Source organism: Chanodichthys erythropterus, chromosome 3 (genome assembly GCF_024489055.1).
Source record: "Chanodichthys erythropterus isolate Z2021 chromosome 3, ASM2448905v1, whole genome shotgun sequence".
In the NCBI taxonomy this organism is placed as follows: Eukaryota; Metazoa; Chordata; class Actinopteri; order Cypriniformes; family Xenocyprididae; genus Chanodichthys; species Chanodichthys erythropterus.
This window is the reverse complement of record NC_090223.1, coordinates 27,639,531-27,651,720: the sequence shown is the minus strand read 5'-3', so window position 1 is coordinate 27,651,720 and position 12,190 is coordinate 27,639,531. Positions and strand designations below refer to the sequence as shown.

General features: G+C 38.5%; 1 protein-coding gene across 2 annotated transcripts in view; it reads left to right on the top strand.

Annotated features, from left to right (window-relative positions):
* The window catches only part of hoxb3a (homeobox B3a), a 51,467-nt gene that overhangs the window by 30,848 nt on the left and 8,429 nt on the right, over window positions 1-12,190 (top strand). For both annotated transcript variants that reach the window (XM_067381615.1, XM_067381616.1), the window contains exon 3: window positions 11,324-11,390. The gene's annotated coding sequence lies outside the window, so the exon portion shown is untranslated. The remainder of the gene's footprint in view (window positions 1-11,323; window positions 11,391-12,190) is intronic.

The window sequence follows — 12,190 nt, the reverse complement described above, 5'->3', positions numbered from 1 at the left end:
CCGCCGCTCTGTATAAACCTAGCCTTTAGCCAAACGTTCTGTTTATTTAAGCGCATGCAAAATCTGGAATATTCATTGACTGAATATCTCTTTATAATCTGAGCGCTCTCTCTTTCTATAATAATAATAATGATAATAATAATAATAATAATAATAAGCCGGTTGTTTTATTATCATTATTGTTGGTCTTTCTAATGCACGTTTAGTAAATATTATATCTAATAAGGTGAATGTATACCTACAATTTTAAAAAAGCTAGACTGGTTTTAATTAAAATGTAATTTTAATATAATTGCTATTCCATTTTTTAAACGTTCATTTTAACTTTTTTTAAATGACTCTGATTCTTTCGTTTTTCTACAGTTATTTCGTTTTAATTTTGGATTATTTGACCACCTAATGAAATTTTAACTCTAACCATTGCCCTAGAATAATTTAAAGACATGCGAGAACAATCGAGTTGTACTTTTGAATGATTTTTATTATTAGGCTTTTTTTTCTTTTCTGCTGTGTGCGAATTAGCCATTTCCAAATTTTATTTAGAATTAAATACTGAAATATTGACAAAAAAAAAATATCCGTAGTATTTTTTATATAAACCTGAAAGATGTATCATGATTTATTAAAAAAGTCCCATATTTCAAAAACATTGCAGCACATGTGCAATCGTTATCCATTTTTAAATCACACAATTTCATTTCATTCTTTCACAGCAGTAAACGCAGAGGCACATTTGCTTTAATCTTGATAGACAGTGGTGCTTTAATGTTACCATTTATGTAATTTACATATTGCCATAGTATATGCATAGTTCATCCTATGTATTTGTTTGTATTTACACAGCTCTTGCATTCGCAATGAAAATGCAGAACATGCATGGATTCAGTTGCACACTGGCGAAGAAAATTGCAGAGATTCAATTGCACACAAAGCTTATCTTTATTGCATTCACCTTCTTGGGCAAATAGTCTAATTGCATTTGATAAAACCATGGCTACACTGCTGGCTACACTTTAATAGCGCGTTTTATTCGTTCCTTCGAGCTGTTTTGACTGATATTAGCTGTAGAAAAGACGCTGCAGATTCTTTGCTAGACTTCTTCGAAGCACACAGCAAGTCAGGCTATTGTTTGACCTTCAAAGTCTCTGTACTGCTCCGTTTCTTTTGACTCAGCCCCAGGTCTATTGTTTCCGTTTTGCCTCAGCGCTGTGCAGAAGGGCATCCCTACCATTGTTGCTTGGAGCTCGCGGCAGGATCTCCACAAGAGACTTTTTTCTCCTTTATCTGTCGCATGTTACCTGTCTTTGCACAGCCTAACAATTCCAGAGAATACTAAAAATAATAAAAATTAAACAGTTTGATAGTTAAATGTTGGCAAATTTGAGCCAAATCAACCATCCATAAATCTACTAACTTGTTACAAAGGTGCTCTCAGCATTGAAAATGTTTAAACGGACTTAATTTCGATTAAATGTCAAACGCGTGGTTGTAGTGTTAAATAAGCTGGCAAAGAATCAGTGATGAAAATTGGGTATGTGATATCAGTTGTAATGCCAACAGCCATTCATCAGAGTGCTTGTTATCGTAAGAATTTCTTCACAGAGAGAGAGAGAGTCTCTTTGTTATTTATCATTATTTTAATGCATATTCAAAGTAGTGTCACAAAGAAATAAAACAAGACATCAATATAACACTAAAGACAATAATTGGACTTGCAAATAGGAAAAACTAAATGAAATATAAAATGTTGATTACAAAAGTAAGCTTTTTCATAGGAACATAATTAAATAGGCTACGGAACTAATTTCGATTCAAAACACACATTTTAATAAAAATGTCCGTAATAAAATACCTAGGCGTTATACAAGACAGAAAACTTGTACTACTTTACCCATTATCATTATCCATATCTACCATATAGGTAACAGTTCACCACATATACGCCCGTACCATAACAAACTTTTTCTTTTACCTTGTCCTGTATAGTATGAAGAATTTCATTTTACGAATAAAAAGAACAGAACAGCATGTAGTGTAGCTGTGGAGTGTTGGGTCATAGTAATCCCGCGAGCGTGCAAGCCGTGGTGCCCCCATCCCCCTCCTGGTCACGTGATTCATTAAATAATTAATGCAGTGGTTGCAGAATAGATATGTATTCGTCAGGAATATCGCAGACATGGTCTCCTAGTGTCTGACGTGAAATTCAACTGTCCTTTTAAAAACAAGCCCTATAGCGGAGCGAAAAAAAGCACAGGCAGAGACCCTCACGGAGGCTGCAATAAAACAAATTTGGACGGGGGAGCGTCTCACCGTGCGAAGCTTGTGAGTATACGAGGAAACGGGGAACGCCACTTCGACCGCCGCCACCGTTCCAGGCTTACCCGACTCCTTGCATTTATTTGCTGTTTTGTGGTGTTGTGGTAAATATCGTCCAGAAAGACTCATCCTCGCCATCCCTTGTCATCATGCATGTATGTCTCACAAACCCATTCCATCGTTTGAATTCAGCTGCCAACAGGAGTGATGCTACATGTCATTGCATTACACCATGCTCCATTCATATCACTACATATATATTTTGAAAAGCAGCGTGTTTCTCTTCTTTTCCTCACCGTCCCACATAAACCATCTTTCTCCCTTCCTTTGCATGTCCCTCTCTCTCTCACTCTCTGTACCGTCTTTTCAGCCAGCTACTTCGCTTGATTTATAGTGATATGTGTGTCAGCGGCAGCGGGGCTGCCATTGTGTATTTGTGAGGGAGTTGTGTTGTTTATGGCCGTCTGCGCGATAAATCATTTCTCTTTGAAAATGATGGGCGAGCGACGATATGCGGGAACGAGGAAGAGATTCCCCGGATTACCGTTTAGGCTCGCCGACTTCTGATTCGAAAACGGCCCGCGAACCCTTCGCTTTCGCCCTCTCCCCTCATCTTTAAGCCCCCCAAGTTGATTATCGCCAACGATTTACGACAATGGATCAGCGACTAATATGAAGTAGCTGCAGGTCTTGAGTTACTGAATATGCAATTACCAATTAAGGGAAGATTTGTTTAAATTTGGCAAAGCGGGAACGCCTCGTCGCCTTGTAAATCTCATAAAAGTGTCCGCGCCCGCCAGGAAACTCATAGCCAGGGGTCTCATACCTGGACTGCAGCTGTTTTTCTTCATGGTGTAAAAACCTAATTTGAGTACTTACTACTGAGCAGAAAGGGGCAGCTACTGCTTTAGTTTATTCTTAACTAGAACATTGACAGAGTTTGAATTGCCTTTAAGCTAAAAGAGGGTCACTGACACAAAGAAGATAGGGTTTTTTCCCCCCTGATTTTCTTTTTTATGTGGGACAAACTTAGGCTAATAGAATGACATTACCTGATTTAAGATAAGGCTTTCCGATTTACTTAAGTTACAGAAGGCTTTCAATAGCCATTTTAGTCAAGTCTATTTCTTCTACAAGTGATTTCAATACTGTGAAAACTGAAAGAATAACACAGAAATCTGCCTCATTGGCTGGCATGCTATTTGAACTGGATTCCCCCCTCCTTATCTGTGCACGAGGAGGAGGCTTGTCAAGTGAGCGACTTTACCTGTAGTAAATCTTGTTTATGACGTGTTAATGTTATTTCGTAGAGATGGCAATAATTGTGTAATGCACATGCGCCGCTGAAGAAAACGTCCACAAACAAAGAGGTTAATCGATCTTTATTATTTTATTCACACAAACATAAACACACACACATTATAATCTATGATCTTAAGGTAAAAACGATAACTGTTATTGTAACTGATAACTGCAATAACTGATCAGCAGGAATAATAATAATAATAATAATAATAACAATAATAATAATGGATTTTTGGAATTCTTGGCCCTTTTGCTTAATAGCATCGCGACTGTTTTATTCACCTCCTTTCCACCTGGGTAGTACAAACCTTTGTGTAGCAAAATTAGAATAACTCCTTGGCTCCTATCAAATATTAATGGGCACACCGGCATGGCGAGCACCATCAAAATGTATAATTCCAGCAGCGCTCCTTGTTGCCCGGCGCTGTGTCAAAAACAATATCCGAGCTCATTTTGGAGGATGCGCAGGGGGCGAAAAGATGGGACATTTTTTTCGTGCAGGGACTCGCCAGGCGGATCTCATATCTGATTTCACGTGTTTAGTGACAGCCGAGGTTGAATAAATGATTCAAAATGCCAGTCAGTTTGGATAGACATTAAGAGTCCCCATATCTTTATAAGTGTAGTTATACGGTTAAGTTTGTCACAAAAGTGTGAGTAAGACAGATTAAATAATATTTATGTAACCAAATATATATCTTGTATATTTAATTGATAACGATTAAAACATTATAGTAACACTAATAGCCTACTAAAAATGCTACATTTTAAATATTAGTATGCCAGCCGTAAAGATTACAAGTAATGCAAATGCCAGCATTAAAATCGTGGAATAAAGCCATTTAAATGCCCATAAAGAAAGCAAATCCAGATAATTGTACATCAATTTATTATGCATTCTGATACTTGATAGGTCTGTGTGTATGACGGGAGAATTTAATGCTTGTTAGTCTTTTTTTTTCTTTTTGTTTATCAGACAGTATTCCGATAGTTCATCACTAGAGAGTTTCCTCAGTCTTTGGATTGGATGTCGGCCATATTGTCCTCTTATTGCATCCAAATGTACACTAACAAGATGGAGCGATATATAAACTAAGCTGCTGTTTCACTATCTAATCTTCAAACCTTCTATCATTTTGACTTTTTAAAAACAAACATTGCCACATTTGATAGACAGAACAGGCATAATAATAATAATAATAATAATAATAATAATAATAATAATTATTATTATTAAGAAACTTCGGCATGGCTAAGTTAGATAAACCACACCGTTTTCTGTGGAATACTATATGCAGTACATAAAAATACATTCAATTAATGTAGTGTATTTGTACCACTAAACGATCATAGTTTGATGTTCAACGATTATAGTTGTGTATTCGCTTTCACTGAACGATTATAGCCAGTATACAGCTATGATCGTTGGACATTCAACAATCACTAAGCATGGTGACTATATGCAATCATGTTTTTGGTCCCATACTGAATCTTTAAGTCCTTTTGTCTTTCATTGGATTCGTCATTTTATTAGCACAGCAGTAACAGTTGTACGCTGCTACGATTTATTTTATGTTAGCTTAGGTGAGTTTTCCAGGTGTTTCCCCTGTCTCCTAACGCACGAATAATTACCCATTTGGAAATAAATCAATATCAAACCTCTCTCTAATTCATAACGGTCTACACAGAGCAACGATTGAAAGCACATGAAAAATGAGCAGAGAAACGCTATCCAGAGGCTACACGCGGGATTTTCATCCATTTGAGGGGCATGGGGGAGCGCGATAAGAGAATTCAGCCGGAAATGTTCGAGCCAGCGTCTGCCTTTTTATGCAGTGGCTAAGAATAGCATGGATATTATCATCACACTTTTAAATAGTTATAATTGAACTTCCGTCTATGTCTACCGCGTGTGTGTATGAGCGCACGCGCCTGTTGTTTTCTGCTATCTCTGCGTGGGTAGTGTACAACCTAGCACACAAAAGCCTCGAAGAACGAAAGCCAAGTGCAGTGACTTAACTTGGAGGTTTGCAATGTAAGGCTAGTGAATGCAGGAAATGGGCATTTGAGCAAAGCTAGTAAAGCAAAATCGACTGAAGCCAGAGCTACCAGATGAAATACTGCGAGAGCTTTTTTGTATACTAAGAAAATAGCAAGTAGCCTATAACGGCTTTTATATCTATTGGAATTTGGCATCATTCCCTTAAAATAAAAAAGGAGACAAGAAACGTGTTGGATGTCGACAGGAAAGGGAACAATTATCGGAATGAGGTTGACCGTGTTCGCCCTTGCCGAAGCCTGCAGGTTGCAATAACCATATGGCCCATGTGTTGGCCCCGTAGCCGTGCAGTCCCCTATTGGACAAACGAACCCCGTTGGCTTCTCCACCCTGTGTGTCCTGTCAGTCCACTGGTTCACTAGTTCACCGTGTCAATCCACCCTGCTCCGTGCAAGCAGCGAGAGGCAATCAGACAGCTTGAGGCTAGAGGTGGAATCTTTCGCCTGCTGGTGAGTGGTGCTCCAGAGCAGTCACACGCTAAGACTCAAAGCCTGGGGTTCGGCTGAAGGAAAAACGCTGAGCTCCCGGAGTATTGGGATCGTGGACGCCTGAGTGGAGCTGTGCGCGCATTAGCAGTTCCCAACAAGCCTATGAAAGCTGTGATCCACAAAGTAGCCTAATTTTATTGTTTTATGTAACCGTTTAAATCGATAAGGAAGCTATAAAACGTTACCTTCTCGCATCGAACAACAATTATTTCAAATCTATAAAACATTCCTTTCATGGCAGCAAATCTGTTCCGTCGTTTTTTATAAATATTCCAAAATCAAAGGCCCATCTTCGGCGGAGATACCGGGAGGAATGCTGGATGTCAGGTAAGATTTGCAAGCTTCGAATGATGCCGCATGCCTGGACTCTTCCTTGTGTTCGGAGCTCTTCTGCCGACAAGTCATTAATTATCCGTTGTGTGACCTAGAGTCATCCCTGGGTGTGCCCGACTTCGAAAACTTTTTTCTTTGTTTTCAAACAACCGAAGACACTTGCCTTCAAATTGGTAACCGATGAGGTTTAAAAGTTGGCTGATTCCATTCATACCTCACTAAATTTCTTTTATTACTCTTGGTTCCGTAGCGTTCTTTTTTTTTTTTTTTTTTTTTTTCTTTTATCAGACTAATTTCTCAAATTCTTACTGATTGGAAAAGTGTGGAGATTCGCGCAGAGGTCTGAAAGTGTAAAAAGAAGACAGATTTATGACCTAAGTAGAGGGCTGCTTATTTCACTAACAGCTCTTAATTTCGACCTTTGCTTTGCTCTCCACTGAACGCGCCACAGGTATCCCAAAATGGCCTTATAGCTATTTATTCTTGTTATTATTTTACAATTTTGCTGCTTGTAAAACGACTGGTGTTCCTAAAACCTACAGTAGGCGCAAGCTGTCAAAGGTAATAGAAGAGCGGCTAATAATTCAAATGTGGCCTCAAGGTAGACGGCTATATTGAAACATAATGTCTCTTCTGTGTTCCCTGCTCCTTGGTCGTTTAAACATAGACTTTTTAAAAGAGAAAAACCAACAACAAAGAATTTTCATGCTTGAATAGCTTAGTAGCATTTTACTATTGATAAACGGTGTAGATATAACAAATGTGCGTCTTTCATCAATGCAGAGGCGATTAAGTTTTAATGTAGGTGAAAAATGTATATATATTTTATTTGTTTTTATTTGTAATATATATATATATATATATATATATATATATATATATATATATATATATATATATATATATATATATATACACACACACACACACACACACACACACGGTCACTTAAAAAATATCTATTGCGTAAAACTTAACACTTTTGTCTTTTATGTGGTTTTTCCTTTTAATGAATTATTCAATTAAGATGGGAGAAATTTGCTATTGTATATAGCCTAGGACGAGGACATAATATAACTGAATGTTGACAAAAGTCGACTATAAATCACTTAAAGGTTCTGACACAAATGTTTGACATCAAACAAGTAAAAACTACATTGTCACTTGCAGAAATATGCATCAAAATGTTGCACAAGCTCAGAAATCAGCCCTCTGAGTCAATCTGCGCGTTCTGACACATTTTGAAAAATCTCTTCTCTAAGTACTACTTTTGGTTTTGTTGTTGTCTTGATGGTCGTTAGCCCAAAAGAGAAATTGTGACCAGCGGTTTCCGTGAACTAGCGTACAGGTCTGAATAAAACCACAAAACTCTATGTGGATATAATTTAATTGATTTTATCATAAATCACTGACAGTAAAGAGAGAGGACCAGTAAGAGAGAGCAATTTAAAGAACAGTGCGACTGTCAACTAGGACATAAAGCTTTTTTATATATATATATTCCAGTCTCAGAATAGTTTATTGCTGTCATAATTATCACAATCTGTGATTTTCATGGGCACCAATAGCTGCAGTTGTGTGTGGAGTTGTGTAGCGCCTATTTAAACAGCGACCACAAAATAAATCATTCAATGACTGATTTAACATATCTTTTACTCTTAAAGTTAAAATCAGATCCAACTGCTGTTTCACTTCTACAGGGTGCATTTTATTTTCTCTGCTCATTTGTCAGATTTGTGAAGTTGGCAGTTTTGGGGACCCTGGGGGCATGGGCCTTGGTTGACCCAAAGACCCTGTCTCTTCCTCAGTCAGTGTCTTCATTCAAAAAAAGTTAAACATTATCCACCCTATGCACAGATGGTCCTTAAAAATTAACTATGTGGTCGAATAGCTGAAAGTTTGACTTTTATATAAGATCATCTGAATGAGTACTCTTAGAGCATGGAGGATTACAGGGCGTTGCGCAGTAATGCATAATCTTCAGTTTTGCGGTTTCGTTTAGTTAGCCTTACACGTAAGCCCACTTGGATGATATTTTCATCAAGGTAAAGCTTTAGACCGAGTCAATTAAACAATATATGATTAAGTAGTGCAAACATAACATTTACACAAAGAAAACCACCTGACCCCATCCCAGAGCAATAAATAACGATTAATTCGCATATGAGAAAAAGTTCTTCCCGTTGAGCGGCTTTGTTGTGAGAATTGCGCACAGGTCAGTAAGGCGAACGAGAAATCTTTAGCTGATGCTATATGCGTGGGTGTTAGAAACCAAGCCCCCTGCCCATTCATACAGCCTGCGAGAGCAGAAACGCCTTTAATCGTTCAAAGATTGGCCACAGAAGGCCTAACGTATCCAGCGGCCTCACACTGAAGTTTGTGGTGTTGAAAGTTGGATGTCATCCGCCAGACTGCAAGAGAAAAGAAGACATATCTAGCCGCTCCCAGCTTAAAACAGCCTCCTCTCTCGGCATTTGGGTATGCTAAGCGTTCGAGCTCATTACTTTTCAAAGCACTGGAATCCAACGAACGGACTTGATGAAAGCTCAACATTTCTGTGATGGGGAGGCGATGTCAGTGTTTTTTGTTGGGTGGCACTCAAGAAAACGGGGCAGACGTCATTAATTGCGATTGACTGGATTATGAGTGAGAATGCATATTTTCTATTTTGGGATTTATTAGACTAGGAAAAGACTTTAAAAGACGTTCTGACGCATGTGTCACATGAGCGATTTGGATTTGGGAAGAGGGCCCTTATGGTATCGCCCAGTCACTACTAAATAGCCAGTTCACAACCGCCTGGTAAATTACACAACAAATGGGATGAGGTCGGCTTTGCGCTGACTTCCAGAAGGTGCCATACGTGCTTCTCAAGAGCCTGTGGACGTACAGGACGGGAGATTAATGCATAAATATAAGACATTACAAGGGGATTCCAAAGTACCTCTGACTGATCATTAATCTGGTGAGTTATCGCACCTCCACGGAAAGGTCAAGCTGCAAACCCAGTGCCAATCTGTCAAAGCCACGCCGCGCGCCTCTTTTAGTTTCGGGTGTTTTGCTCTCCCATGTTCGTACATACGTGTTGCATATATTTTTGAAACGAAGAACTATATTACAGATGGCTACGGGCATACAAAGGGGTGATGCAATATCCAAGGGTGAGGGGGATAATAAAGTTAAAAATGTAGCATAACTGTTTTGTAAGTGAGCAGACAAGGGTGCAAATGAGTTCACAGTGTGAACTATGCAGAGTGTGAGAGTAGCTTTATTTAAACGGTCTGACAAACCGAACACAATCTCCCACTGCCCGTGCATCCACTTAATATGCATTTATATAAATGATGCAGGAGCCCTTTGTTGCAAAGTCCGCAGTAATGAGCGCACGTGAATCCGGCTGTTGTTTTCTTTCCGAGCCTTCGATAATCTGAACAATAATTATACCCTACTAAAAACGCTTTCCGTGCAGCAGAGGAGAAGCTGGTTCTGGTTCGGCTAAGCCGCTGCTCTCTGGTTGCTTTCTCTTCAATTTTCCTCACTAAAAATTGGCTCATCAGCTCTTCTGGCTGGGAGCTGCCTCCTCCCTTTGTTCTGAGAGCAGCAGCGTTCCTGCTTGCTGGGGCACGAGCACCCTTCACTTTATAGGTAACTTTAGGTTAGTCCAGCAAGGCTGCGGGTCGCTGGCGTGTTACCGGGGACGAATCGACCCAAAAATACCCGGACAGCGGTAGAAACGGGCCCGGGTGCTGGGAATGGAATCGAGCCAACGGCGTGCGTAAGTGCGGGGATGCAATAAATAACTTTATAGCGCTGTAGGCCGCAGAGTCGGGGAGGTCGGGGGAATCCTCGTTTTGATTTATGTGTTTGGGGTAGCTGTCACGAGCCGGCGAACGAAACCGTCCAACGTTTTTATTCCACTTTTAATAAGCGCTGCTATGCAGACCAGCAAGGCCATTTCATTCCATTTCTGTTCAGGCCATCGCCTACTGTATATATATCCATTTTCGGTTCTCCAGGGCACCCGTTTGGATTAAGGGCTGTGTTTATCAAGTTTATGGGCGGATTTTATACCAGAATGGTGGGGCTCGCGCTTCATGGTTTTATCAATGGTCGCCGAACGTTGTCGCTTGTTATATTTAATTATTTTCAATCTGTTTCGTAATTTATGATGATTGTATTTTAAATGTTTATTATTATTATTATTATTATTATTATTATTATTATGTCAATTGTCTGGGGATGTTATATAACTTGGCTATAACATAATATTATTGCATAATATTGCAGAACAGAAAAGTAGGCCATTCTTTATAACAAGGCCAGGAGAGCTTGTTATGCTGTTAACATTGACGAAAGATGTTTAATAACAGATTTCCAGTATCACGTTTTTATTCCTTTATTCATATTTTTATATTTGTTTTTTATTTTTTATTTCATTTATTTTAGTGTTTAAATAAGGGCGCATGTATGGTTTTGAGAATGAATCGTTTTGATTTTAAAAATACCATTACTGCTGTCAGTAAATCCGTTAGGAAGGCCAAAGGTTCGGTTTTAAATGATTAGAAATATCATGCTCAATTCAATACATGTTGAAAATCAATAGAAGTAAGGGACTTTGGGATACAGCGTAAACATTTTCGTTGGCCTCGAATTTCTCTCTGTATTCCCGAACATAATTTAAGGTTAGCATGTCGGTCAACAGTGGCCAACCATCAAATTGTCTTCGAGGTCAATTTCTCTACATGAGGTCTGATGTTCTCTATTGGATTTTTGGCGACCCCGTTTTGATTGCATCTCTCTTTTTCTGTTCCTCTTCTTACAGTTCCTTCTCGTTATCAAGAAGTTGTATCCTTGCATAAAATCTAGAAGTGATAAAGGACAATATCTCGGTAAGTGATTCAATCTTTTTTGAGTTTGACAGTGATTTATACCCTCTGGTAATGTGTTTGGGGAAGATACTTTTTTTTTCCTCAATAAATTTCGATTTAAAAAAAAAATTGTATTTGTATTATTATGAAATCTGCATTTATATTTCTACTGATTCAAATAATACAACAAATTTGTAAATTCGCATGGTTTATTTAAATGTTTTAATTTCAAAACATTTTTCATACAATGCAACATCAGGACTTTAGCTGAAATTGCAAGTGATGCAGTAGCATACAAATGCATGTTTGCATGCATATAATGAACCCAATTTTGATGGCAATTATACCGATGCATATGGGGGAAACAAATCTCGAGAACTTTTGCAGGCCCCTATGCTATTTGCTATATTGATCGATGCGCATTTCGAGTGTTGCATGTTTTTTTTTTTGTTTTTTTATGTATAGAATGTTACTACTGTGGGAAAAAACGCAGTTCATGTCTGATTGAGACAGAAATTTCTATTACAATGATATAGTAGTATAGGGATTGGTATGGTGATATCGTGCTGTTTTATTTTTGGGGCTGCTCATGCGTAGCATTTATTTGCAGAGTCTTTGAGAAATCGTTTGACACCTTAAATAATTGCTTAGCAAACGGTGACTCGCAACTCACAGTAAGTCCCACGCTAAAATAACACTCACAACATGTTTTTTTCTATGTAAATAAACATCCAAACAACAACATCAACAGCAGCGCATTAATTGTTTTGCCAAAAGGCTACTAGAGCTATGTGCTCTCTTGTTGTATGCCATTTATTAAT